At 52.5% G+C, this 27,083-nt stretch overlaps 1 long non-coding RNA gene across 1 annotated transcript in view; it reads left to right on the top strand.

Moving 5' to 3' along the window:
* Nucleotides 1-27,083, top strand: part of LOC115506117 — a 171,583-nt gene that overhangs the window by 140,138 nt on the left and 4,362 nt on the right. The window contains exons 3-6 of the long non-coding RNA XR_004343154.1: nucleotides 10,073-10,204; nucleotides 14,949-15,119; nucleotides 20,044-20,168; nucleotides 24,713-24,843. This is a non-coding gene — a long non-coding RNA (uncharacterized LOC115506117). The remainder of the gene's footprint in view (nucleotides 1-10,072; nucleotides 10,205-14,948; nucleotides 15,120-20,043; nucleotides 20,169-24,712; nucleotides 24,844-27,083) is intronic.

The following is a 27,083-nucleotide window of genomic DNA, read 5'->3' as shown; positions in this document are numbered from 1 at the left end:
AACTGCCTGAGATTCAGGGTCTCCAGCTGCACTGTTTCTTTCCCGGCCACTGACTTGCTTTGTGAGTTTAGACGAGCCCCTGGGTTTCCCGAAGCTTCATTTCTTTCCGTAGGAAAGCAAGAGGATGCTTTCTCAAAGCTCTTAAACTCGTTTGGCAACTGACATCTAGGTGCTTGGGTTAAATTGGGGTATGGTCCCCCTGGTGTCCTCACCCCAGCTCCATCAAGCCCCCTGGAGGGGCCTCACACGAGACTCTTGAAGCCCTCAGGATGGGTAGCGAGCCATGGGGGGGGGGCGGGTAGCTCTGGACGGCTCCTCAGTAGGCCCGTGACCTGCGATCTGTCAACGCTGCGTCCCTTGTCCACTTTCGAGTACCCTGTGTGTCAGTGCTTTGCATAGGCTTGGTTCCTGTCTGCAGGCACCTTGCTCTTTTGATCACAGATAAGGCCTGAGGCTCAGGGAGGTGGGTTCTGCCGAGGCCAGGTTGAGCAGGAAGGAAGTGGAAGGAAGTGGCGGGGCCTCACCTCCAGCCCAGGTCGCTCGGCGGCAAAAGCCCGTGTGCTTCAGCTGTGAGCTTTACTGCCTCCCTGTGACTTTCCCCTTCACCTGACACCTGGCTGGTGCTCTGGGTTGTCACCCCTGCCCGCCCCCTCGGATGGCCTCAGCATTTGGCCTCTTAGATGTTCCCAGCTCAGGGACGAGTAGCAATGGGCCAAAAGCACCTGTGCTTTCTGGAATACACTGTGCTGCTTAACAAACCGTCTGTTACATCGCTTGTTTCATAATTTTCCCAAATAAATGTTCTCTCTTCCCGTTGTCCTCGTCGCTTGCGTACTTTTGCTCGCACAAACACGAGGCTCCTGCTAACCCCCCTTTCCCTCAGCACTCCTGTCTGTTTCCCGGGCTTCATCTTCAGAAATGAGGACACTCTCAGTGGGCGGGGTGGGTGTCTGAACGAGGATGGTCCCAGGGCCCGTACATTTCTTAGGGGGCCTGAGGCCGGGGTCTGGGGTTCTCCGGTGTTGATTCTGCCCCTGAGGCTGCCTGCTCAGAATGGAGGCTCTGGGCACCCCCCGGGTCCCCATCTGCCTGAGGAGCAGAGCAGACTAGGGGTTCGAATCAACTGCCAACAACCTAAGGGATGGATTATTTAAGAAACCTTGCATCCGTTCTGTCACGTAGTACCTCTGTTCCTCAACCTCGATGGCTTCCTGTCTCTATAGGATTAAGTCTCCAAACCACAGTACTATTTTCAGGACCCTCCATTGGCTGCTGCCTCCGCTAGTGATGGGAACGTCCTGGCCCGCTTTCATAGTGACGGATGTTATGGCTGGAGACGCTGTCTCTACTTTCCGTCTCTGGGCTGTCACGGAGGCTCCGTGAAGAGGGTGTTTATTTTACTCCACGTCTGATGAGCGGTGTCAGGACTCAGTTCGCTAATGCTGATGTCTCATTTTTCTTATTTCATGTGCCCTCCTCCATTCTGTCACTTCCAAGCTGCTCACCTTCTCCAGGAAGGTCCCCATGGGTGGCTTCCTCAGCATCTTCATCATTAATGGTTCTTGAGAACCGTGACAAACGCTTTACGCTAATTACCTACTTTAACTGACCCCAAATCATTGTTACCTTCCATTTGTTGTGTAGCTTCCCTGGGTGTGACTTCCTTGTTCAGTAAGGCAAGTCTGTCCATCCATCCATTTATCCATCTGGTCATCATCTAACCGTTCATCAGACATTTCACCAAGCTCCTTTCCTGTACTGGGTGCCCGGGCGGAAAAGGAGAAAGAAAACGAGTCTCTACGTGAAGGATCTGGGATTCATCCACACATTCCAGCCACCATTACGAACAGGTGTTTGCTGCCTTAGAGCTCTCACTCATTGCTTATAGCCATGAGCCCAGCCTCCAGCATCCTGGCCAATGGGGCGCTCCAAGGAAGCAGCTGCCATCTCGGAATGAACTCTGCTTGTCCTGCTCCCGGAGACTTCATCCTGGTGTCGCCGGGCCTGAGCATCCATCCGAAGAATCTTCTTGATGCTGGTTGGGTTCCCTGGAAAGCAGATGCTGAGCTGTAGATCAGTCAGCCAGATGCTGATTACGGCACGCTTTTGGCATCCACAGCTGTGCAGCCGAGGGGGAAGAATTCAAGAGTGGGCAGAGGACGAGGTCAGCCCATACCAGTCTCCCAGCAAAGGCCTCAGCCAACCCATGGGCGCTCTAGAGCTGGAATGGCCCTTTGGAATGGTCCAGAATTGAGATAACGGGTTGACCAGTCATTGCACATGTGCTCGGTTGGAAGGATGCACAACCTTGAGCAAGGTCATTGTCTTCAGCCAGGGCAGTCTCCAAAGAGGGCTGACAGCTGGAGGTAATCTTCTGCCAGCACTGTCAGCAGCTGCTTTGGTCGATGGCTGTGAGCATAATTGTCTGCTGCGTTCACCATTTCTTCCCCAGTACCTAGCACACAACAGGCACCCACTATTTTGGGGGATAGAATTGCCTCAGCTTTATGGAAGCCGTGGGATTAATTCATTCAGCGAGTATTTACCGTGTTGGCAAAGATGTTCGGAGCTATTGCGCATCAGGCACCATTGCTACTCTTATGCAGTTTCTAGTCAGGGGGTTTAGGGCGCTTTCAACATTGGTGGTTCAACACTGCCTTCCTGGAAGAGGTAATCTTCATGCTGGGGGTGTGACTTCCCGGATGGTGGGCCCTGGGCCAGGGTTAAGCCCAGTGTTTTCTGGGCCCCCCTAAGGAATGTAGACATATTACGATGGAGAATGAATGGGTAAGGGGTGTTTTACTCAGGGAGGGGAATCTCCACCCAGCCCACCTGTCAGCGCACCTGTCCGCCCTGGGAAATTCCCTCGTTTAACTTACATTCACTGATGTTTGGGCTCCCAGTAGCCTGGAACTTCCCCAGGGGTCCCATTGGCCCAGCGACTTGCATCATTTGGGCAGTTGGAGAATGGAGGGATGCCTTTTTTGAGCTGAATGGAAATATGTATTTCTCCTCTGAGTCACCAAAAACTACAGCCCAGGGTGTAAGCGACCACGTAGTCTTTTTTTTTTCCTGTATGTAAATGAGCTGTCATCACAGTTCAGGAAGTACAGACTCTGAGCAGGGAGGAGGCGACGGAATCAGTGAATGTTAGATCTGAAAGAGACCCTAAGGTTGCTAGGCCCAACCCCCTTCCTCTGTGAGAGGCCTGGAGTAGGAGGGAAGGGACCCTTAAGGTCACCGGGCAGATTTGGACTTGGACAAAAGGGCCAGCTGTTGGCTGCCCGTAGTTCGCTGTTTTTTCCCAGTCCCCTCGCCACCCCACAGGGGGCACAGCCTGGCGTGTGGCAGGTTGTTTTTATCTGCACACATCACCTGATGATCTGAGAGGCTTTTACCGAAAGCGATGGCTTTGATGTTCTGGGTGACGAGACCCGAGTGCGCTGGCAGGAAGGGAGGTTTTTGGGGTTGGAGAAATGAAAACTATTTACCTTTGGGGTTGATTTAATAACACCTCTGGGGTCGGGGGGAGGTGGGAGGGTGTTTGTAAGGGAAAGTTGAATATAACTGTGGGTACACACAGGAGAGTCTGAGGTGGAAGGCCAGGAGGTAAGATGCTTCCAGGTTTCAGGGGAAAGCGCCTGGGAAGGCTGACCCTGCAGAAACCTCCCTCCTCCACGCCGCCCTCCGCCACCGCACCCTCGGTTTCCATGGGAGGATTTGCACACAGTTTCTGTGTCGCTTATCAGCCGAATGGTGTGGGGCCGCCTTGGACAGCCAGTCTGGAAGCTGGCCATCTCTGACCCCAAATGCTTTCTCCGCGGGACAGTGGTGGGTCCTCACTCATCCTCCAGGGGCGGACACGTAGGGTCTCAGAGCCCAGTTTCTGGAGCTAGACTTCTGTGTCGTTGGTGGGGAGCACCTTTCCTCATCATTCCGTGCCTCTGTCTTTTGAGAGAAGGTGTGAGTCCTGCCCACCTCCCGGGTCACCGTAGGGACGGCGGCACTGCTCGCGGTTCCCGGCACGTGTGACAGTTGGACAAGCGTGATAGGGTTATGTTGGGTGGCTTTCCCGCGTTGCCGTAAACAGCAGCTCTGGGGATTCAGGACCCCTGGGCCGGCCTCTTTGGCGAGCGAATCTACCCCTGCCTAGTGCAAGGGGTGGTGCTGCTTCTCCCGGGCTTTCAGTCATTGCCATTGCCGTGCCTCAGCCTCTGAAAGCCGGAGGGTGTGTGGGGAGTGACAGCTGTGCCCCAGCTTGTTGTGCCGCACGCCATGGCTCCCTGCTTACACAGCATCCCGGTCGATTTCTTTTGCCTCCTTTGTATTAAAAACACAAAACACAGGGGGCCTCCTGGGTAGCTCCGTCGGTTAAGTGTCCGACTTCGGCTCAGGTGGTGATCTCCTGGTTCATGAGTTCAAGCCCTGCATCGGGCTCTGTGCTGTCAGCTCAGAGCCTTGACCCTGCTTTAAATTCTGTGTCTCCCTCTCTCTCTGCCCCTCCCCTGCTTTCTCCCTCTCTCTCAAAAATAAATAAACATTAAAAAAAAACCAACAAAACCTTCTTGATTACAGAAGTTATTCAGAAGGTGAAACTCAGAAGGGATAAAAAGGTTCTTCACGAAGACCCCTACCCGTCCATGTCCCCGAACCTGTTTCTCTTCCCTGATGACACCCACGTCCTGGGTTGTTGGGTCTTCTTGTCCGTGTATTGCTGGACTTCTTGCAAAACAAGACGAATGTGCGTGCCTCTACAAACAAGTGCTGAGCACCTACTGTGTGCAGCGCTGGGCCAGCGCTGAGGGGAGCCTGAGGTCTCGGCTCCCTGTAGCTTCCCGCTGCATTGAGACCTCTGCATGGCCAAGCAGGTGGCCTCGGCTGCAGGGGAGGGGCTGGACTTAGTGCTGGCTGCTCTATTTCCCGTGGGGCCCACCTCCCCTTTGCCTGTGGAAATCCGGTGGAGGTGGTCTGGGCTCCAATCCCAGCCGCCCCCCCGCCGCTGCAGATGAAACCCCGAGGGAGCTTCCCTCCAGCCTCGGTTTCCTACAGAATGAGCTGAGAATAATGATAGCATTTGCCACAGGGTGTCTTGGGAGGATCAGGTGCAGAAAGTTCTTTTAACACCACCTGGCACATAGTGAACACCAGCCTTGGCTGCCCTGCCCCCTCCAAGGGCACTGCTGCTCTTGTCTCCTCCCCCGCCCTCCCCTGCCACCGGCTCAGTGCCTGATGCCTCCCATGCAGGCCGCCAAGCCAGGCCCTGGGGCATAGTAACAGAGGAGGCATCCATTTGTCTTTCTTTTCCTTGGCAGGAGGGGGTGGAGGTGCAAATTGAATTCCAGCTTCAGCCTTTGTAGTTTTCTGCACAATCCATTGTAACATTTGTACCTGAGGTGCCATGGTTTTTGTGGGAAAGGCTTGTATTTGGCCATGCGTGCATGGTTGAGGCCAGCCCAGCAGGTCCGCGTCTCCTGTCCTGCTCCTGGGCTGTCTGTCATCTTTCATCCTGACGTGGCTTTAAACTGGCGGAAAGAATTGCAGGGATGATACAGAGAACCTACCATACAGTCCGATTCAGCAATTGTTAATTCACACTCCACCGGGACCCCTTCTCTCTCTCTCTCTCTCTCTCTACCGGGAACTCTCTCTCTCTGTCTCTCTCTGTCTCTCTCTCTCTCTCACACACACACACACACACACACACACACACGTACACACACACAGTTTTTGTCTCAACCATCTGAGGGTAAGTTGCAGACATGCCTTTTATCCCTAAATATTCAGTGTGTGTTTCCTAAGAACCAGGACATCCTCTCACGAACCACCAGGTGACAATCAAACAATCAAATGCAGGACATTTAGCGGGGCTACACTTGTATCATTCAATCCACAGGCCACACACAGTTTCATCACCTGTCCCGGTAATGGGCTTTGGGACCACGCTTCCTGATTCCGGATCACCACTGCTCTCAGTCGCCATGTCTCCTCAGCCTCCCTTTATCTTGGAACAGTCCCCTGGCTGTTCTTGACCTTGATGTTTTGGACGAGTCCAGGCCAGTCGCTCTGTAGAACGTCCTTCGGCGTGGGTTGGGGCCTTCATTCCTGAAAGTCCATATGGTACCGCTTGCTTTTCTCCATGCTCTGTAATCCTTGGCGGTCCTTCAGGGCTGGTTTGTAATAAGCAAACTAAGGCATAGGAAGGTCAAGTGAATGGTCCACGGACACCTTCCTGGGAAGTGGCAGAGCTGGGATTCAAATCCAAGACTGTCTGGTCTGTGTGCCCAGCAACACGGATAATGACGGCATGTAGACCCTGAGAATAACCAGGTGTTACTCAAGCACTTGCTCTGAACCAGGCGCCTTACTTAGCACGTCTCCTGAATGCATCCTTGCCACAGCCCGCAAAGGTAACTGCTCTTATGAGCCCTGATTACACGTGGTGATCAGAGGGGTCAAGTAAATTGCCCAGGGTGCACAGCTGTTAGCTGGTAGGACTAGCTCGGACCCCAGCAGCCTGCGTCCTGAGTGCACATGTCACCTCTGCGTTCAGCCCTGCTGGACCTCATAGAATTGGGGGCAACACTGATAATACCTCTGATGTCCTTCTGGATCACTGCTGGGGCCCCGTGCTGAGCCAGGCTGGAGGCTTTCACCGGCTTGTCTGGCTTTGCTGACTTTCCAGGAGAGTCCTTTCCCCAGGCCTTTTCCAGAGGGAGTAAACACATCCCAGGGCTGGCGCCTGCTCTCAGGGGCTTCTTGGGGACAGCTGTCCCGTCCATCTACTTCTGCAGGTGCTGTAGTCCACCTCGGTGGCATTTTGATGATTTCCAAGTCAGGGATCCCTGTGTAGTCTTTCATTTCATGGCCAGCTCTCTCTCCTGCCAAGCAGCCCAGGGCCCCCACCTCCAAGTGGCTGGTCCTGGCTGCCTTCAGCGTACCCAGTTGGCTCCATTGCCCAGGCAGCATATAAGTGGCATTCGAGGCCAACTGACCCGATGATATGCTCTCGATCGTTAGTTATTCAGTACTGTAGGTCATACTCTGTGCCCTCACCTTCCTGTCGGAGACAGGAAGATGATATGGCCCTGCCTCTGGGTTGTAGAGCAGAGGACCCCTGGGCACAGGACACACTTGCAATTCCACTGGCAGAGCCAGTGAGGGCCCTGAGCACAACAGGAGAGGGCCCGTCTCTGTTCCCCAGTCTGCCTCTCACTTCCTCGGGACCTTGGGGTCGTGGGCACTCTGATTCCTTATTCATTTGGACACAGCATTGGGCCCCAGCAGTGATCCCAGGCCACATCAGGGAAGCGTTATCAGCATCCTGAGAAAGCCCAAGGCCCCCTGGTTCAGATGCAGGGTATCTCTGTCACCTGCAGAGCAGGTGAAATGTCCCGTCCTTGAGACAGAGTGTCAGGCAGGACGTTCGTTCTGGGAGTAGCAGCCGCCTCACCCAGGCCCCAGCACAAGCGACGTGTCAGACTTCCCTAAGCACCCAGCTCTCTCCTCTGCTGCCACGGATGGATTCCTGAGGAGTAGCCAAGAGACTCCTGTCACCCTGTGCTGGACCGGTCCCCTTTGGCCCTGGCTTGTCTCTGTGGGTGGGAAGTGACCACACCGGCCGTCAGGCTCAGTGCCTTGAGGCAGGGCTGTGACCGTCCCCACCTTGACCGCCCTGGCCGGCGCACAACTCCCCACCCCCGGCTCTGGCAGCCAGCACCTGGCTGGACTGGCCCCTGGGAGAAACTTGGAAGTTCTGGTTCCTCATTTTCCACGGAACATTGCTCTGTGCGTGTGGTTTAAAACGGTAATTAAAAACATTCATCAATTTGGTTGCCTTGGAAAGAGGTTCTTGTTCCGCAGGAGCCGATGCGTATTACCGCCGCTGTTCTCTCCAGGAGGAAGCAGTGAGCTTGCAAAGCGGTGATTCGGCTGCGGAGTCACGATTGGGTGTCGGGCAGCCCCCGTAGCCCCTCCGACCGTTAGTTTCCAGGTCTGTAAGATGGAGATGGGGCTCATGCTGTGCCCTGCCGTCCTGGGGTCATGGTGAGTGCTCGGGGTGGTCCTGTGGGGATATGCCTCGGCAGGGTGCCCTGTACCGATGGTGCTTGTAAATGACGCCGTTAGCTTGATCCGGTACGGTTCTCTCCTGCTTTCCTGTCCGTAGAGCACCTCTCGTGCGTACCGCCGTTTACTGCTGGAGGCACAGCTGGAGGATGGCTGAGTGTTAACCCACTGCATGGATTCCCAGGGCTTTGCTTGTTCCCTTGGCCCCGAGGACCGAGCCCCTACACCAAGTCATCGTGCTGAGACAGGAGGAGGGGAGACCTTTTCCTCCTGACTGGGAGGAGACTACAAAGTTAAGGCCCGAGCATTTGCTTAAATGATGTTCTGGGCATTTCTGAGTATTCACAACAGGTCCGGCCCTATGCTAAGCTCTGCAGAGGCTCTCACTTGACACTAACAAACCTTTAAGGGGCGCCTCGGTGGCCCAGTCGGTGAAGCGTCCAACTTCAGCTCAGGTCGTGATCTCACACTCCGTGAGTTCGAGCCCCGCGTCGGGCTCTGTGCTGACGGCTCAGAGCCTGCAGCCTGCTTCCTCTCCCTTTCTCTCTGTTCCTCCCCCGCTTGCATTCGGTGTCTCTCTGTCTCTCAAAAATGAATAAACGTTAAGATGAGAAACTGAGGCTCAGAGGGTAACTTGCTCCAGCCCCTAAGAATTAGACTCTGGTAGACCTGGGATGCCAATCTAGGTCGTCTAACAACCAGGGAGCTGGGCTCTTGCCCTCTCCAGGGAATAAGGCGAATGCATTTTGACAGTAAGGCACAAAAGTGCCTTAAAAATAGGGAGGCGCCAGTAGCTGGAGCGTAGATGTGCCCAGGAGGGCTTCCTTCTGAGCGGGTTGCCAGTCAAGGGACTTCCCTGAGTGCTGGGGGTTGAGCCCCTTTTGGTGGGTGCTGGGTGCTGGGGCTGGACGGACGGGCGAGCCCAGCACCTGGTGGGAGGAGACAGGCACTCCTGGGCTTGCAGAACTGCTGTGGGTCCGTCTGCGATACTAACACGTCCAGGGGAGGAGTGTGACAACCAGGGGGCCTCAGAGAAGCAACCTGTGACCAAATTTTTCCTGGAGGAGAGAGAAGGAGTGGACGGTGGGGAATCCAAGCCACCTGGCCTCTGCTGTGGCTGTGGGGTGAGCGTGTTTCTCCAGCTGTTCCCCCACTTGAGGGTAAATGCCCTTGCACAATTTGTCAGTCTTATTCTGAGCCCGTGTTCACTCGCTCCATCTTCTTGGTGATTTGGCGGCCAGGGTGCCAGGGGTCTTTGGGGTACAGGAGGGAGGTCTGGAATGGGGGAGAATCACCCCGTTGTAAATGTGATTTGGCTCTGCTTCAGGTGCCTTAGGCCCCTCCAGAGCTGGTAAGACCAGCAGCGGCCCCCTCGCCCCTTTCCCCCCAGCCCTTTGGGCCGATTATCAGTTAGGATAAGAATCCCTGGTGAAGCTACATTTTTTGTTCCCTGAGTAATGCATGATGTCTACCGATCACATGTTACCAGATGACAGTGTTGAGCTCAGATAAAACTTACATCGAAGTTAATCTGACGCAGCTTCCAGGGTTCATATTACCCCCATCATCTGTGCAATGGGCTGGGCATCCGGGGACAGGACATTCTCAGAATGGAGTTACTGGGTGTGTTTCTCATTTCCCTTTACCCAGACTTCCTGGACTCAGGTGAATGGAAAAGCTTTAGCGGGGGAGGAAAACGTGATCGATCAGCCAGGGCTTTGGAGTCAGGAAGACCTGACTTTCAGTTCTGGCCTGGCCTCTTAGGTGACTTCTGAAATATGGAGCCATCGAAACTGGTCTTATAGGATTAAATGGCTTAATGCAGTGGAATGTCTAACACGGTGCTTGGCACATGGTGGTTGCTCAGTAAATGTCTGCTTTTCTGAAGTTTCTCATTTAGCATGTATTAATATGCCCTTGGTAGTTTTTCACAGGATTGAAACATCTCATCCATTTTGTATAAGCATTAATACTAATAATTCTCGGTCCTTTTCTTGCATGTTTACAGAATCCTGTTCTACCTGAGATTTTGGTGCCTTCAATCTGAAAAAAATACGTATCCCTCTGGTACTCTAGAGGAACTTGAGAACAGTCCTTCTCTGAACTAAAGCCAGACCATTGTGGGATTTGGAGACTAAAGGTAAGAGATTTCTTCTCTTGAGCTTTGTGGAGAAAAAAAAAAAAAAAAAAAAAAAAAAAGGCCTTGGGAATCGGCGATCTCCTGCAACACAAGTTGGGGTGTGGTTCTTGACTTCTTGGCCTCGCTTCCTGTGCTGGTTTGAGAAGCTGGCTTCCCGTAATCTCACCTTGACACACAGGACCTGGTTCTCGGTGTTCAGGGGCCTCAGTGCTGTGCTTTCGGAGCTCTCCCTCTGGCCCTGGCCGAGGACAGAGCCCACCACCTCCTAGGGGGGCTACCCCAAGCCTTTCCTCCTGGCAGAAGGTGACGGGTGCTCTGGCTGTCCTGCTGAGACGTGTGGGGACGGCACCGGAGGAGCGTGAGGAAGTGCGTGGGGAGCAAAGCTCCTTTTGGGGCTGCCTGCTTCCCGCCTCCGTACATTGAATGCTCAGTCACACCAAGCCAGAGGCTCCCTTGGGGGAAGGAAGAGCTGAAAGCCTGGGATTCAGGCAGACCCCAGTTTTCCTGGTTTTGCCACTTGCCTCGTCTTGGGTGAATTTCTCAGCTGCTCCCAGCCTCGGTTTCCTCATTTGTAAGATAGGGATCGTATTAGCTCTTGCCTCAAGAGGATGTCATGGGTATTGAATGAGATAGTGGAGATAGTTCAGCCGGCTGCCTGGCATGGAGGAGGAAATGCTCCAAAACAGGAGGGTATTTTGTTTTGTTTTTTTTTTTTAAGTTTATTTATTTATTTTGAGAGAGAGAGAGAGAGAGAGAGAGCAAGCACATGCACAGGGGAGGCGCAGAGAGAGAGAATCCCAAGCAGGCTCCACACAGTCAGCGCAGAGCCCAGTGTGGGGCTTGAACTCACAAACTGTGAGATCATGAACTGAGCAGAAACCAAGAGTCACATGCTTAATGGACTGAGCCCCCCAGGAGCGCTAGGGTGTTGTTTTTTTAATTCATTAACTATACCGTGTACGGTTCCTTCCAGGCAGCAGGCTATTTTGAAGTCCGTGGTCTGCTCTTGTCTCTGCCTTTCACCTACCGCCAGGTCTGTCTGGGCAACGGCTTGTGCATGCTACACAGACAACCCCTTACCCCCGCAGAGTTGATTACTTCCTCTTCCAGACTGTTGCCGGCGCTCTAGGGCGTGCTTCCCTCATACCACGTCATTCTCTCCCCCACCCAAGCCTGTGCCCCCAGTCACTGGTGAGAGCAAAAGACCGTCTTACCCATCCCGACACCCCCCCTGACACTCTTGTGGATGTTGAAAGGACAAAAGGAATGAATAATTGAAAAGGAGGAAGCAGAGAGTAAGAGAAAGAGAGAGAGAACCAAAAGAAGAAAGTTTCTAAAGACTGACAGCAAAGAAAGAGGTCAGTTGAAATAAAAACAAAACAAAAAAACCCGCAAGATGTTGAAAAGAATAAGTCACATAGAAAAAAGGAAACCTGATCCAAGTGGGGGCTTGTGAGAAGACAGGTAGGAAGTCAGGGTGACAGGATAGCAGGGGATGGTGTTCATGTGCTCCTGGTGTCTTTTCTCTTGTGTCTTAACTGTGTCCCGGGTGCATTTGTATCTCTGATCTCCTGTGTCCCCGGCAGTCCCGTGACATACATGATGGTGAGCGGGAGACCCCGCTCTTCACTCAGGGTGGGGGAACCGACACACATCTGGGTTCTCCAGACTCCCCACGGGCATGGAGGGCTGCGGAGGGGCTCTTGTCCACTGGGGAGGCTTTGCAGAGAGGGTGCTGCAGCCTGAGGCTCTTGGAGGCTCTTGGAAGGCTCTTGGAACCGTAGGAGCCGAGCTGCTTTACGGTTGGGAAGCCCCCGCATCCTGTGCTCAGCACCCCAGTGCCCTCCTATCCCGCATTTCCACGTCAGGATCCGATTTCCCACTTTGGGGACGGAACTCGTCTGCACCGAGTGCAGCTGACAGGCCTCCTGTGGAAGCTGTCGTGTGCTCCTTGGTCCTCGTGCACTCAGCCAGTCCTTGCGTTTTGCTTCCAGAGCCCCCCCGCTCCTGATCCGGGCGGCCCACTTTGGAAGCAGGACTAGTGCAGGTGCCTCTTCTGTGGTCACTGTTTTTCCCGTGGCACCTGGAATTAGGGCTGGTGTTCCAGCTGTTCCAGCTGTTCCATTCGAAGGACGGGGGATGACGGGTCTCCAGTCGCTGGGTAGGGGGAGCTGGGAGACACACTGAGCCGTCTCTTACGGCCGTAGCCGTGGCAGAAGTGAGCAGCGTCGCCTGCATTCTGTGGACAGAGGAGAGGCTGGACCGATCTGTCTGGGATGATGGGAAAGGAGTTTCCCCAGAACTCAGCTGTTGGGAGCACGTGGAGGGAGCAGGAGGCCGTGCTGGGGCTCGGAGGCGCACCGTCCTGAACGGGTCCGGGCAGGGCTGCTCTGTGCCGGGGGCTCTGAGAAAGGCGTCGGCACCGTGCTTGTGCATGTGGTCTGCCCATCCTGAAGGCACTGCTGTTCCACTGGGGGCCCGCCCACCTGCACCCCTGCCTTCCGTGAGCCTGCCGTGGAACAGAGATCCCACAGTACACCTGCATTCTCGCCGCTCCCCCCCCGCCACGCCCCCTGTGACCCTGGACAGGTCCTTTCCCGTTCTCCAAGTTCTCGTTTCTCAGCCGCAGAATGGACCAGCCCCACCTTGGGTTGGTCTTGAGGATCCCAAAGCTGGCCTGAGAAAGTGCTCAGCAAAAAGGGAGCCCTTATTACTGGCTTCTCCTCCACTTCCTTCCTTACCTGTCTGCTTCTGACAGGTTATCCTCTCATCCCAGCCCTTCCTTGGACATGCACACAGGCTTGACTTCTTCCCTCTGACCCTCACCTTGCTCTTCTGGACTCCTCCCCTGGCACCAGCGCCCCCTGGGAGCACCTCCCGGCTCCTGCCTGATTGGTATTCTCAAGCTGCCCCCCGACCCTGACTTTTGGGGAGAGGGCATCTGAGAGCTCGTGCCTGCCTGCCTGCCTGCCTGCCTGACCGTGGGCACGAGCCCACCCTGGTCTTCTCTAGCCACAGGCTGCTTCCTGTGTTCACTGCCTGCAGTACCGCAGGAACTCCTGGCCCACTCGGGACTCTGGGCTTGAAACAGAAGCATTTTTTCAGAACACCTCTGCTATTAGCCCATTTTACTATTACTCTGTTTCTTGTGGTTTCATATTGAGGTTTTTGGCTCATTGCATTTGACCTGGAGTTTATTTTTAGTAGTGAAGACAGAGTTCAGTTAATGTCAAAATGTGAGGGCAAATGCAGAGGAGGGATTTGTAAGTCTAGGGGAAAACGCACCTAATTTTGTTTTTTTCTGGTAATATCTGCCACACAAGCAGACGCTGAGCTTCCCCAGTGGTGCTACCGTGGGCTTATGCCGAGGCAGTGCCTGGTGTCCGGGCTATCCCCTGAACACGAAAGTGCTTCTGGGACTCTCTCAGTCCCACCAGTCCAGCAGCTGGCCACACAGATGGACAACCACTACAGTTACCGTTATGCGTGATAATTATTGTGATTATTATTAAAGGCCAGGCTTTGTAACTTCGGCTCTTATTATCTCCCCCGTGGGCTTCATTGTCGCCAGAAGCAGCATACAACTTTCTTGAATATCAGCTCTTTCCCCTGCACTGGAAATATTTTCTGAGGAGGCTACAGGTCTTGCCCTCTGTGTCTAGTCCCAGCTCTTGGCATCGGGACAGGAGTGCAGGACGTGCATGGGCAGTGTTTTCTCGGGCTGACTGAATTTGAGGTGCTTGGAGTTTGGGCCAGAAAGTCGGATACAATGTAGAAAGTACTCCTCTTTCTTTCTTTTGTTTTTGCTTTTTTTTTAGATTTGACCATCTTTTAAAAAATATTTTTTTAATTATTTTTTAAAATTTAAATCCAAGTTAGTTAACATGTAACATAATATAATAATGTTTGCAGGAATAGAATTTCGTGATTCATCAGTTACGTATAACACCCAGTGCTCATCCCAACCAGTGCCCTCCTTCGGGCCCCTTGCCCATTTAGCCCTTCCCTCCACCCAACACCCTGCCAGCAACCCTCAGTTTGTTCTCTGTATTTAAGAGTCTCTTATGGTTTGTCCCCCTCCCTGCTTTTATATTATCTTTGCTTCCCTTCCCTTATGTTCATCTGTCTTGTATCTTAAATTCCACATACGAGTGAAGTCATATGAAAAGTCTTTCTCCGACTTTTTTCACTTAGCATAATACCTTCCAGTTCCACCCACATTGTTGCAAATGGCAGGATTTCATTCTTTCGATGGCTGGAAAGTACTCCTCTTTCGAGGGCCCCCCGGTCTGCTTTGGGAAACATGATAAGCACTGCCATGCACTTACGGACTTTCAGTTTGTAAAGTTCTCCCTCGTCTGTTCTCCTGTCTTTTCGTCCACGACTATTTACTCAGAACCTGCAGCATCCCAGTGTGCAGGGTGCTCAAGTGTAAAGGAGGGAAAGGCCACCTTTATTTCTTGCTCTGAAAGAAATCTGGAAGCGGAGACTGGCCGTCTGGGTCCCTGTGGTCGTGGGCCGCTTACCAGTGCCACCCCAAATCCGTACGTTGAAACCCTAATCCCAAATGCAATGGCCTCAGGAGGTGGGGCCTCTGGGAGGTGATGAGGTCATGAGGGTGGAGCCCTCACGATGCGATTAGTGTTCTTATAAAGGACCAGAGAGAGAGAGAGAGAGAGAGAAGCTTCTCTCCACTCTCTGCAGTGTAAGGCCACAAACCGGAAGACTGTCTTTGGCACACCAGGACCTGAAATCTGCCAGCACGTCTTGGATGTCCAGCCGCCAGGACCGGGAGAGATGAATGTCTGTCATCTAAGCCACCTGCTGTGGGTGGCATCCTGTGAGAGCAGGCTGAGCAGACCGGGACGCCGTATTTCACAGATGAGTGGACTGCAGACTCAGAGAGGTGGTGTTGGTGAGGCCTCCCTGCTGCCTGCTGCCTCTCAAGTTCGAACGTGCATCTTCCGAATCCGAATCTGATCTGCAGCCTGTCTGGACGGTCTCTTTGCGGCCCCTCACCTCTGCATCTGTGTGTCCGTGTGCCCCTCTCCCATGATTTTTCTCTGCCGTCTTCCTTTCCCCGTCTCCCAGATTTTTCTTCGGAAGATGAGGGTTTTTCTCTCCCCAGTGCCTCTTGGGGGAAAGGGATGAGGGGATCACGGGGCTGCTCTGTGGCTGCTGCCCGGGTGGAGGTCTCCCTCTCCGAGTCCCCCTCCCCAGCACCTGCTGTGGTGGCCCTGGCAGGATACAGCCCCTCCTCCCGGTCCTCCTACCCTGGTCCGCATCCCCACCGTGAGCCGGGTGGTGCCCCAGCTCTGCGGAGACAACAGTGGATAAACACACTGGGGGAGACAGCATTCAAACAACTGTATTTGTGTAGTGTTATGGACTAAATGTACGCTCTCTACCCCACCCCCAGTGTGACTGTATTTGAGCGCAGGGAGTACGGAAGCTTACTCGAGGGTGAGGCCCTGATCTGATCGGCTTAGTGTCTTTCTAAGAAGAGAGGCGGCAGAGCTCGTGGGAGAGCTGCACCTCGTCTCTCGTGTGAGGACGTAGCAAGAAGGTGGCTGTCTGTCCGCGGAGAAGAGATCTCTCACCAGAGACCGAAGGGGCCAGAACCTTGGCCTCAGACTTCTTGCCTCCAGAGCTGCGAGAAAATAAATGTCTGCTGTGCAAGCCACGTGGCCCCTGGAGTTTAGTTACACAGCCCGAGCAGTCTAAGATGCATGGCGGACGCACGTCTTGGGCCACAGGCCACAGGCTGCAGGGAGGTTTGATTGCCTTGGCCCCAAAGCTCCTCTTTACGTGTCGGGTCCTGGCCGACAATTTTGAACCTTCACAGTCCCATCTTTAAAGTAAGGTGTCCGGTTGGTGTGCCTGGGTGGCTCAGTCCGTTAAGCGTCCGACTTCGGCTCAGGTCATGATCTCATGGTTCATGAGTTCGAGCCCCGCGTCGGGCTCTGTGCTGATAGCTTGGAGCCTGGAGCCCGCTTGGGATTCCGTGTCTCCCTCTCCCTCCCCCCCTCCCCTGCTTGTGCTCTGTCTCTGTCTCTGTCTCTCTCAAAAATAAGTAAACATAAAAAAATATTTAAATGAGGTGCCCAGTGGAGCGACCATAAGAGCTATTCTCTGTTCTGTCTGTCCTGGCGCAGGGTTTCCCTCAGCCCCGCCCCGCTGACAGTTCTCACTTTGTGTCTTTCTTGCTCGCACAAGATCCGAGCACTCCCGTGGTCATGGCATCAGGTGCCTGGGACTCGAGGCAGCCCTGGAGTCCCGGTCTTGCTCTTTGTGACCCACGGGGCTGCCTCGTGTCTCAGATCTGCTCCCCGTGTCGCAGGAGCTGCTCACGTCAGTTGCGTGTGCCTTCTCGCAGCCCGCCCGTCTGCTTCCTCCCGACGCGGCTGAGCACTGGGGGTCCTACTAGTTGCGATTCGGCACCACTAACAGGGTGCTGCCTTCAGGGGAGTAGTAGTGGTGTTGGGTGGGGCACGAACACCAATAATACAGTAGTAACGTGCATGTATTATTCATAGCGTTCCCAACACTTTCCATGTATTATCTCATTTTTCAGAACGTGTGAGGGGGTGGAGGTTCAGTAACACACCCTGGACGGCAAATGAAGGCATCTTCCCATGGAATGTGTGTGACGCACAGATTAGTACTATGTGCTTTTGCATCATTTCAAGCTCTTTTTATTTTCTAACTTGGGGCTGATATCCAGGAGCTTTTACTAACGAGAGAACCGTTAGCTGAATCGAAGTAAGGGCTCCACATCCTGGGTCGGTCCATCCCAGTGGGTCTCTTGGTGCCTCTTACCCCAGACGGCCCCTGTTCCCTCCCGGATGCTTCCCAGCTTGGGCGCCAGATTCTCTCCAGTGAGAAACCTCCTGCCCTGCTCCTCTGGGATCCGGGTTTGTCCGGGGGACTGGCTCCAGTGGGTTTTCTCCTCGGTTTGTAATGAAATAAGTGACAGAGCCCCACATGGCACACAGCTGTCTTGTGGCCTGGCTCCTCTGAGATGCGGGTGGTTCCAGAAGCCCTGTGCTGCTGCATTCTGGGTCCCTGTTGTCACTGAGTAATGACCAGCCTACTGGGAATTCTCATTCTTCTGCTCCAGCCGTTTTTCCTCCAGTTGTGTCACTCTTGCAGAATCGGTTGTAACAGGTGCCTTTGGGAAGAAAACACCCATCCATGGGATAGATGCAAGCTGGCCTGCGGGGTTCCTTTTATCCTCCTGCAAAGATGAAACCCTTATTAAAGTAGAGAATTGATCTGCTCTAGCTTCGGACAGCGTTCAGCCTCAAGGACTCATATGGCCATTTTTCTGCTGTTGCAGAGCTGAGGCACCCTGGCTTCAAGCCTGTGGGACGTGAGATGCATTAAGGAGAAGTTTCATACAAATAAAAATACGAAGGGGTGCCCGGGTGGCTCAGTCGGTTGAACGGCCAACTTCGGCCTCAGGTCATGATCTCACGGTCCTTGAGTTTGAGCCCCGTGTCAGGCTCTGTGCTGACAGCTTGGAGCCTGGAGCCTGCTTTGGATTCTGTGTTCCGCCCCTCTCTCTGTCCCTCCCCCGCCCGCTCTCTCAAAAATGAATAAATGTTAAAAAAAAAAAAAGTAAAAAAAGTAATAATAAGAGGAAAAAAGGTAATTTAAACGCCATCCTCTCTGATCTTGCTTCTTCCCTGGTGGACTGGGGGGCACTTGAGACCGTAACTGGCCATGTGGGGGAGGGGTATGGGAAGCGTCCCAGGCAGGAGACGCGAGCCCTGGTCTCTGCTTTACCACTGGGAAGAAGGCTCTTGGATGCTTCTGAGCCTCAGTTTCCTCCTGTGCAGAGTGAGCTGTTCTGAGGACCAAATGACATTGTTGCCTGGCTCCTCAAAGACACCGGAGATGCTCCGCCCCTGGCCACTGAGCTGAAGGGTTCACTGGCCATTTGCTACGGGCCCTCGGAACCCGATGGTCTCCAGTGATAAGTGAAAGCAGCGACTGGCTGGCTGCCAGAGTTCCTCCCAGCTTACACAGTCCACGTTCACACCAGTTCCCTTCCAGGCTGATAACGTTTTCCAGAGTTGAATGGGAGCACTGCAAGACGGTCATCACAGGAGCAGAAATGCAGGGAAGTATTCCAGATGTCGTAATTTTTTACCTATACCCCCTGTGCGTCCACTCCCCCGTGCCTATCCTTCACACACATTTTTTTAACAGACTTTATTTTTAGAACAGTTGCACGTTTTACCAGAAAATTGTGACAGCCTTTCTGAATGGTCTCATATACCCCACAGTCAGTTTTCCTTGGTATGAACCTTTTACGTTACTGTGGCCCATTTGTTACAATTAATGACCAGTATCAATGCATTATAGTTAACTATCATTTATACTTTTTAGATCGCCTCAGTTTTTACCTGATGTCCTTTTACTTCTCAGGATCCCATCCGGTATACTATATTACATCTAGTTGCTATGTTTCTTTAGGTTCCTCTTGGCTGTGACAGTTTCTCAGACTTCCCTTATTTTTGATGACCTTGACAGTTTTGAAGCGTACTGGCCAGGTACTTTTGTAGATTGTCCCTCAGTTAGGATTCACCTGATGTTTTTCTCAGCAGTAGACTGGGATAATGGCTTTGGGAAGGAAGACCCCGGGGGCAGAGTGCTATTTTCATCACATCGTTTCAAGGCTGTATGCTACCACCTGAGTAATCACCGTCAATGTTAACCTTGACCACCATTTGTCAGATTTCTCCATTGTAAAATATTCTCCCTCTCCCACCGTCCCCCCCACCCCCAAGCGGACAGATGTCACTATATATAGCCCACACTTAGGGAGTGGGAGATTATTCTACCTCTTGGTGGTGGAGTATCTACGGCGACTACTTGGAATCCTTCTCCGCAGGAGATTTGTCTCCCAGCCCCCATGTCTATGTCTGTGTCTATGTGTGTGTATGTGTCTACATACATCAGTGTGGCATCACAGATGTGTATTATATTTATTATATACTTTGGATTAGAGTCCAGTAGGACTTCATTTGTTGCGTTGCTCATGTTTTTCCAGCCTTGGCCCCTGGGAGCCCTTCCGGTTGGCTGCCTTGTCCTTTTGACATACCCCCTCCGCCATTAGTTTCACACACCTCCCATTATTGGGGCAGTTTTTGTTTGTTTGCTTGTTTTTGAGCATTTCCTTACTTTCTGGCACTACCTCTGGATTTCCTGCCCCAGAGATAGAATCAGCCATTTCCCCGAGGAAATTTCCCCTGGTTTCTTTTGTCAGAGAATGAGATTAGAAACCAAGGCGCAGGTACTAGATGTGCTCATTGCTACTGGGGTGTCACTGCTCCTAGGCGTTCTCAGGGATAGCGATGAAATATATGTGTGTAGGGGCACCTGGGTGGTTCAGTCCATTAAGTGTCCCACTCTTGATTTCGGCTCAGGTCCTGATCTCATGGTTCGTGAGTTTAAACCCCACATCGAGCTCTGTGCTGATGGCATTGAACCGGGTTTGGATTTTCTCTCTCCCTCTCTCTCCCTCTCTCTCCCTCTCTCTCCCTCTCTCTCCCTCTCCCTCTCTCCCTCTCCCTCTCTCCCTCCCTCCTTCCCTCTCTCTCTCTCTGCCCCTCCTCTGCTCATGCTCTCTCTCTCTCTCAAAATAAAGAAATGAAATTAGAAAAAAAAATGTGTGTGTGTGTGTGTGTGTGTGTGTACTAACTTACATATACCCACATGTGCATAAATATTTGCATGAGTATCCTTCTGGATCTATATGAAGCTAACTGAATTCATACTGATGTCCCAGCTCTAACTCACGCACTGTTGAACAGACTTGTTTTTTTTTTCAGCCACATTGGTTGGCAGGGGGTGGCGATGAATGGTGAGGTCCAAAAGTCCACGCGGGCAGAAAGCCGTGGCTGAGAACACTGGACTTTTCCCTGTGAGCAGTGTGGTCTCATGAGCAGAAGTGAAGGTGAGCCAGACACAGTGGGACAGAGGCTCAGAAATGTGTACTGCCCAGAATGCTTGTAGACCAGGAAGCTATCACAGGCACACTGGCCTTTGCATAGCTCTTTCTGGGCCTGTGTGCCTTTCGTGGTCTCTTGGCCTTCCTGTCCTGCAGGAAGCTTTTTTCCATGTCACCCCTACTGCTTGGCCTCTCTTTCCACACTCCTGAGCCCCCTGGCTTACCCCATTAGAATGTGCCCCTCCCTCTCTCCCTTCCTTCCTTCCTTCCTTCCTTCCTTCCTTCCTTCCTTCCTTCCTTCCTGTCTCTCTCTGCCTTCCTCTCTCTTTCTCCCTCCCTCCCTCCCTTTCTTCTTTTTTCCTTCCTTCCTCCCTCCCTCCCTCCCTCCCTCCCTCCCTTTCCCTCCTCCTTTCCTTTCCTTTCCTTTCCTTTCCTTTCCTTTCCTTTCCTTTCCTTTCCTTTCCTTTCCTTTCCTTTTTCCTTTCCTTTCCTCCTTCCTTCCCTCCTTCCTTTCTTCCTTTCTTTTCCACATCTTCCAAGTAGACCAAACCTTTGAGGGAAGGAGAGGCTTCATCCATTCAGCTCCTGAGTTTGTTGGGAAAATAAAGCCGTGGACAAACACATGCCCCTGACTTCTTGGAACTTGATGCTCGCCAAATGGGCATGAAGGCATTCACATACACTGTGGGATGCCCCCCCTGGTTTCCTTTTCTGCCAGGTGTCTCGAACTCATTTATCTCCAGGGCCAGGCAGGCAGCGTGAGGGAGTGATGTGGGCCTGGTGGGCAGGCAGCAGGGATTGGTGGGGAACTGGGAGGCACACAGGGCCGATGAGGAACTGGGACACCTGGTGTGACGTACGGGCCGGGCTGCCCAGCTCGGGTCTGTGCCTGACTAGTTGTTTGTAAACTTTTTGGCTCCTGCCCCCGTGCAGGCCCAGCATAAAGGGAGTGGTGGCCAGCCCGCGGTTTCTGGTTCCAGCCCGGGAGGACCGCTGGCCCAGTGTAGCCAGATCTGATGGCTCCGAGGGGACTGCAGGCCTGGGAGGGAGGAGGGTGCCATCTGCCCCCTGTTCCTGACATGGTCACCGCGGCAACTCTTCCTCCCCTTGGCAGCAGCATGTGGTCCCGTGCCAACAGTGGCTTCCAGTTTGCAAGCATGTTTTTTTGGTCCCGCACTCTGGGCACCAGCCTCACTGGCTGTTCTAGGAGATGACACCCCAGCCAGGACCCCCACAGGCCCCGCCAGACTTCTCAGAACCCCACTCTCGCGCCCCATCCCTGAGGGGGCGGGCTGCCTTGGGGTCCTCCTCCTGCCTGTTCAGTAAACGGCTCTTTGTCTGAAATTGTGCCTGTTGAGGCGACTGGTGTGCTTCCTCGTCCCAGATGGGACCCTGATTAACACTCAGGGCGTCTGTCCGTATTTCCCACCCCTGTCTCCTTCGCTCAGCTGAGCTCGAAGCGGGTGTCCAAACTTGTGACCCGGGGGCCCCACCACCCACCTGCAAGCCCTTCCTGGAAGGCCTGCTGGCCTGCAGCTTCCACTCACTGCTGGCTGTCCTCACCTCCTGCTGCCTCCCACGACCACCGGCACTCCGGGGCGGCAGGGGGGGGGGGGGGCGGGCCCGCCGGCAGCCCCTGGTTCACAGCCCGCTGAGCAGGGCGGGCGGCGATGCTCTGGGTTTTCCACAATGAGCCCTGGTCCCCGGGGTGGGCCGGGCTCCTCTGTGTCCGCAGAGGCGTGTCCCCCCTGCGGGGTGGAAACAGCCTTGTCAAAATGAACCAGGGCAGCGCTGACGGGAAAGTGAGGCCAGCGTGGGGAGGGCACATGGGCCGGTGCTTGCCAGGGGGTTTCCTCCCTGCCGACACCCCACAGGAGGCCGCTTCTGGCACGCTTCCTGCAACCCTGCACCCCCCGCCCCCACGGCCACTCACTGAAGGGTGTCGCCTGTGTGCCAGAACAGCCCTCCTCCCAGGATTTTCCCCTTGCCCGCTGCCCCAGCACCATCGCCTGAACTCGCCCTCCTTACAGGGCATGGCGACAACCCTTTCGTCACTCCACCGCCGAACCCGTACGTTCCTTGGGGTGCAGTGTGGTGGATGATAAATCACGATATTCCTCGGTCTTTCTGATCGATAGCGATCATTATGACGGTCACCTGTGTCCAAAACCGGCCTTCTTCGTACATGCATTCCATTTTCCTGGCGTTGCTTTGCACGTTACCTTCCTCATTCAGGACCTTCCCGAATGGGCTGTGTGGATTTATCGGGGGTGCGTATCAGTTTGCCAGGGCGGCTGTAACAAAGTACCACCAACAAGGTGGCTCAAAACAGGAGAAACGTGTTCTCAGACAGTTGTGCACATCAGAAGCCAGGAGGCAAGATGGTGGCAGGACCGTGTTCCCTCTGAAGGTTCTAGGGAAGAATCCTTCCTCTCCCCCTAGCGTGTGGTGATGTCTGCCAGTCATTGGCCATCGTTGGTTTGTAGCTGCACCTCCCCTTGCCTCTGCCTCTGTCCTCATTTGGGCTTCTCTCTGGTGTGTCTGTGCTCAAATTTCCCTTTTCTTAAAAGGATCGGGTCCATCCTAATCGCAGATGACCTCACCTTAACCTGATTACTTCTGCAAAGACCCTATTTCCAAATGAGGTCACATTCACAGGTACCGGGAGGTAGGACTCCAATATATCTTTCTGGGGACACAGTTCAGCCCCAAACAGGGTATACGAAGAAAACGTTATAGCTCCTATTTTTGTTTGTTTTATTCCTTTTTTAGAAAATATCTTAATTTCTTTTTAACGTTTGTTCATTTCTGAGAGACTGAGACAGAGCATGAGTCTCTGAGCGTGAATCCAAAGCAGGCTCCAGGCTCTGAGCTGTCAGCACAGAGCCCGATGCAGGGCTCGAACCCACGAACCGTGAGATCATGACCTGAGCTGAAGTCGGATGCTTAACCGACTGAGCCACCCAGGTGCCCCGAAAACGTCTTCATTTTTGTAAGCTCCATAGTATCCAGACATTTATGTGTATAAATGAAAAAAAAAATACTTATGCAGAATTTGGGGGCTGTGCTCAAACACGAGTGTTGAGAACATACTCAAAACACACACACACACACACACACACACACACACACACACACACTCATCAGGCCACTGGTCTGACTTATAGATTGGCCCAGTCACAGTCAACTTGGGCTGCCTTAACAAAATACCATATGTAGACTGGGTGGCTTAAATAGGGAACTAATTTTCACACAGTTCTGAGACTAGGGATCCCAACATCAAGGTGTGACTGATTCAATTTCTGGTGAAGTATCTGTTCCTGGCAGGTGGATGGGTACCTTCCTGCTGTGTCCTCGTAGAGAAAGCGAGCAAGAGAGAGAGAGAGGGAGAGAGAGAACGCAGGCTGTATGGTGTCTCTTATAAGTACATTCATTCTTTTGGAGCCAGGCTCCACCTTTATGACATCATTTATTCCTCATTACCTCCGCGAAGGCCTTTTCTCCAAATGCAGTCACATTGGTGAATGGCACTTCAACATAAGCATTTTTGGGGAGACACAATTCAGTCCATAGCAGGGCCCATCTTCTGGATTTTATTACACAATCCGATGCCCTTGGCTCTTGTGAATTACAGAAGAAACCTGAATCCCAGCAGGGCAGATAGACCCTGACTTCAGTTCCAGCTCCACCTGGCTTTTATCTTGGTGTTTTTCATCACTTTTTATTTCATTTCGTTTTATCATCAGTAGCCGGGTGCCTTAGGCAAGTTCATTACCCTCTCTGAGCCTCACTTTCCACATCTGGGACATGGGGATGATGCCTGCCCGGGGAGTTGTTAGCAGCTGCCGACAGTTTCCCCTTCTGACCACCGCTCCCTCCCTGCTGCCCAGCAGCCGTGGCTCCTTTGGGCCTGCCCCAGCAGGGTGGGAGAGTCGTGAGGGGCAGATACTTCGTTCTGGCTTCTGGCGGTCACTGTAGGCACCACCTGCTCCGAGGCCTTGCTGGGCCCTGCCTTTCTCAGCCCCTTTATGTGTCATCCAGTCGTGGGTCTCGTCTCCCCCTCATGATGTCATTGTCGGTATTGAACCGCCGTTTTGTTTCTTTATGCGTGGAGTGTCTTGCTCTAGGCCAGCTCGTAAAGCAGGTCCGTGGCATCCAGCCAGCTTGTATGTAGCAGGTGATCAGTGACTGAGAATTTATTGGGTTTATCGGGTAGTGGAGAAGGGAGGGCTTTGGCCCAGCTGCCGGAGCTTCTTTCCCTTCCTCTCCCTCTCTCCATCTCAAAGGAGGTTGGGGGGGGGGGGCAGGATGAGAAGCTCTCCTTTCTGCCCTCACTGCCCACTGCCTCGGACACAGTCGGCAGGAAGCAAGGTCTCCGTGATCCTAGACAAGAGCCCCAGCAGTGCCGTCACCAGACCATGGGCCTGGAGGTCACGTAACACAGTGGGAGTCCTTAGCCTGTCCCTTACTGCTAGCAAGGACTTGGGCAAAAGCCCAGTTTTTCCTTTTTGCAAAATGAAGCTTATTAATAATGGTGCCTACCTCGTCAGGTGGCAGTGGAGAGGAAATGAGACAACGTGTGTGTGCCCTTCGGACCAGGAACGTCCAGGCCTGAGGGAGAGACCCAGGCCAGCAGAGCCACTGCTCTCCAGATGAACTCTGCACGAGGCTTCCAGAGTGAGTTACTTCCCCTCACTGAGTTTCTGCTCTTTGTACAGGTAGTAATGCTTTTCTCGAAGTTGTTATGAAACGTTACATAAGGTGACATGAAGCGGGTTGTAAAACACAACACAAAGGTTAGTAGTCATTATTAGCAAGTGTGATTGGGAAACTTCATTCCTGCATTGGTACCGTCTGAGATTTGTTACCTTGACATCTGGAGCCGAGGCCCAGTGATGACTGGTACACATGCAAATTGTTGCGTCCTTCCCAAATAGCAAGTGAATATGGCACCCTGCACATTTGTGGGAGTCTTTTTCCCGGGAGTCTTTTGTAGCACACGTGCATGCTGTTGACTGCTGTTTGGCTGGAGCCCTGACCTTCTGAAACTTCTGAAAAGGTCTCCAACGAACAGATGGACCCACGTTCCTTGTTCTTGTGGCTCCTGCTCACAGCATCTGCCCTGGTGCTGGCACAGCCACAGCTGGTTTCCTTTGCTCCTGCATTGGACATTCTGGCGGACTGTAGCGATGGATGTTGGCAAGGGAAAGTGGGTACTCTCATGCACCGCTGGGGGGCCAAGGCGGTGATGAATCAGACCGAGTTTGTTGAAGGAAGCTTTGGCAGGCCCTTAAGGGGCCTCTTAAGGTTTAGAGTGTGTGCGCTTCTGATGAGTCAGTCTGTCTTCTAGAAATAGTAAGACAAGTTGCAAAAGATACTCATTTTACAGCATTGATAAAATAGCAGACCCTGGAAGACTGATTGACAATGATTGACAATGTCCTACTCAACAGTCACTAAGAAGAGTGAGATGTGCCCTCCTCAGTGCATCAGATCAGGAAGCACTTGTCTGTTGGCTTGTCCCTTTACTGATTATATTGACCTTGATCCCTGGATGAAGGCGGTGTTGGCCAGTTTTCTCCACTATAAAGTTACTATTTTTAAGTATCTTGTCAGGAGATACTTTGAAACTATGTAAACATTGGGTTTCTTATCTTGCTTGTACCTACCTAATTTTAGCACCCATCATTGATTATCTGCTTGAAACTATTCAACTGTTCGTACTTGCCAAACAGTGGTTGTCCATTTCGTCATTATTTCTATACTTATCAGTTGGGATTCTAACGTAAGGAAGAGCTTACTTTTCCACTCAAAGAAATTTAATGATTTGTACTAGTATGAGCCCATGCATTTTTACTATATGGGTATTATTGATAAATGCAGTGATTTTTCGCTCAAATTTTTCTAGATCTAGCCACGGGGGGGGCCTTTCAGGTTGAGCGCTGTGTCCTGTCGACATTTCCTCCACATGTTTTGAGGACTGCCTTGCTTTCTGGCACTACAGGATATGCTAGTCCCCTCTTGTGCCGTCCCTACCCCAACTGTTGAGTCAGCCACTGGTTCCGTGGAATTCTTGCCAGAATCACAAACGCTGAAATTAACAATGAGGAATAGTGAGAGAAAACCAAATTGAGGGACATTCGACAAAATAAGTGGTCAGTACTTTTCAAAAATGGAAGACAAAGCAAGACTGAGGAACGGTTCCAGATTAAAGGAGACTAAGGGATGGGGCAGGTGAGTGCATTAGGGGACCCCGGATTGGATTCTGAATTGGAAAAGACACCTTTGGTAAAATCTCAGTAAATCTCTGGACTAAGCAGTCGTATTATATTAATCTTAATTTCCTGGTACAACTTGGTAATTGTGCTGTGGTTACACAGGACATCAATACTGAGAAATTGCAAGACTATGGGAATTCATTGAATCTGTAAACGCTTTTTGGCAGTGTGCCAACACTTTTTGGCACTCGGAAGTGAAAAGTTAAAAAAAAATAAGAATTTAAATACAAATAATATAAATCGATATATACGAATTTAGAGAGGTTTCCATAATCAATTAATTGAAGACGAGTCGTACTTTTTGTATAGAACCAGCCCACTTTTGTAAAACGAGACGGAGCAAAATGTGCAAATGTGTTTTTATCGACACATGGAGAAATTCTGAGAAGGGTTAGTACTTCTTGTGAACAGATATTTCTGGGAAATGCAATTGGAAGGTGTGAGAAAGTAGGAGCTGCTACTTTGACTCTTGTTTTTTAAACAAAGAGCCTGTTTGGATATTAGCATGGAAAAGTGGCTTGTGCACGTGTGTGTTTAGCCTTGATGACCTCCATCCAGCCCCATCCCTGTTGCATACTCCTGCACCCAGGCAGTGCCGCACAAAAAGTCTTACCCAGCGAACACTTGCCCGGTGTTGAATCCA

The sequence above is a fragment of the Lynx canadensis genome, chromosome F2 (assembly GCF_007474595.2).
Source record: "Lynx canadensis isolate LIC74 chromosome F2, mLynCan4.pri.v2, whole genome shotgun sequence".
Lineage (NCBI taxonomy): Eukaryota > Metazoa > Chordata > Mammalia > Carnivora > Felidae > Lynx > Lynx canadensis.
This window is presented reverse-complemented; position numbering and strand designations above follow the sequence as displayed.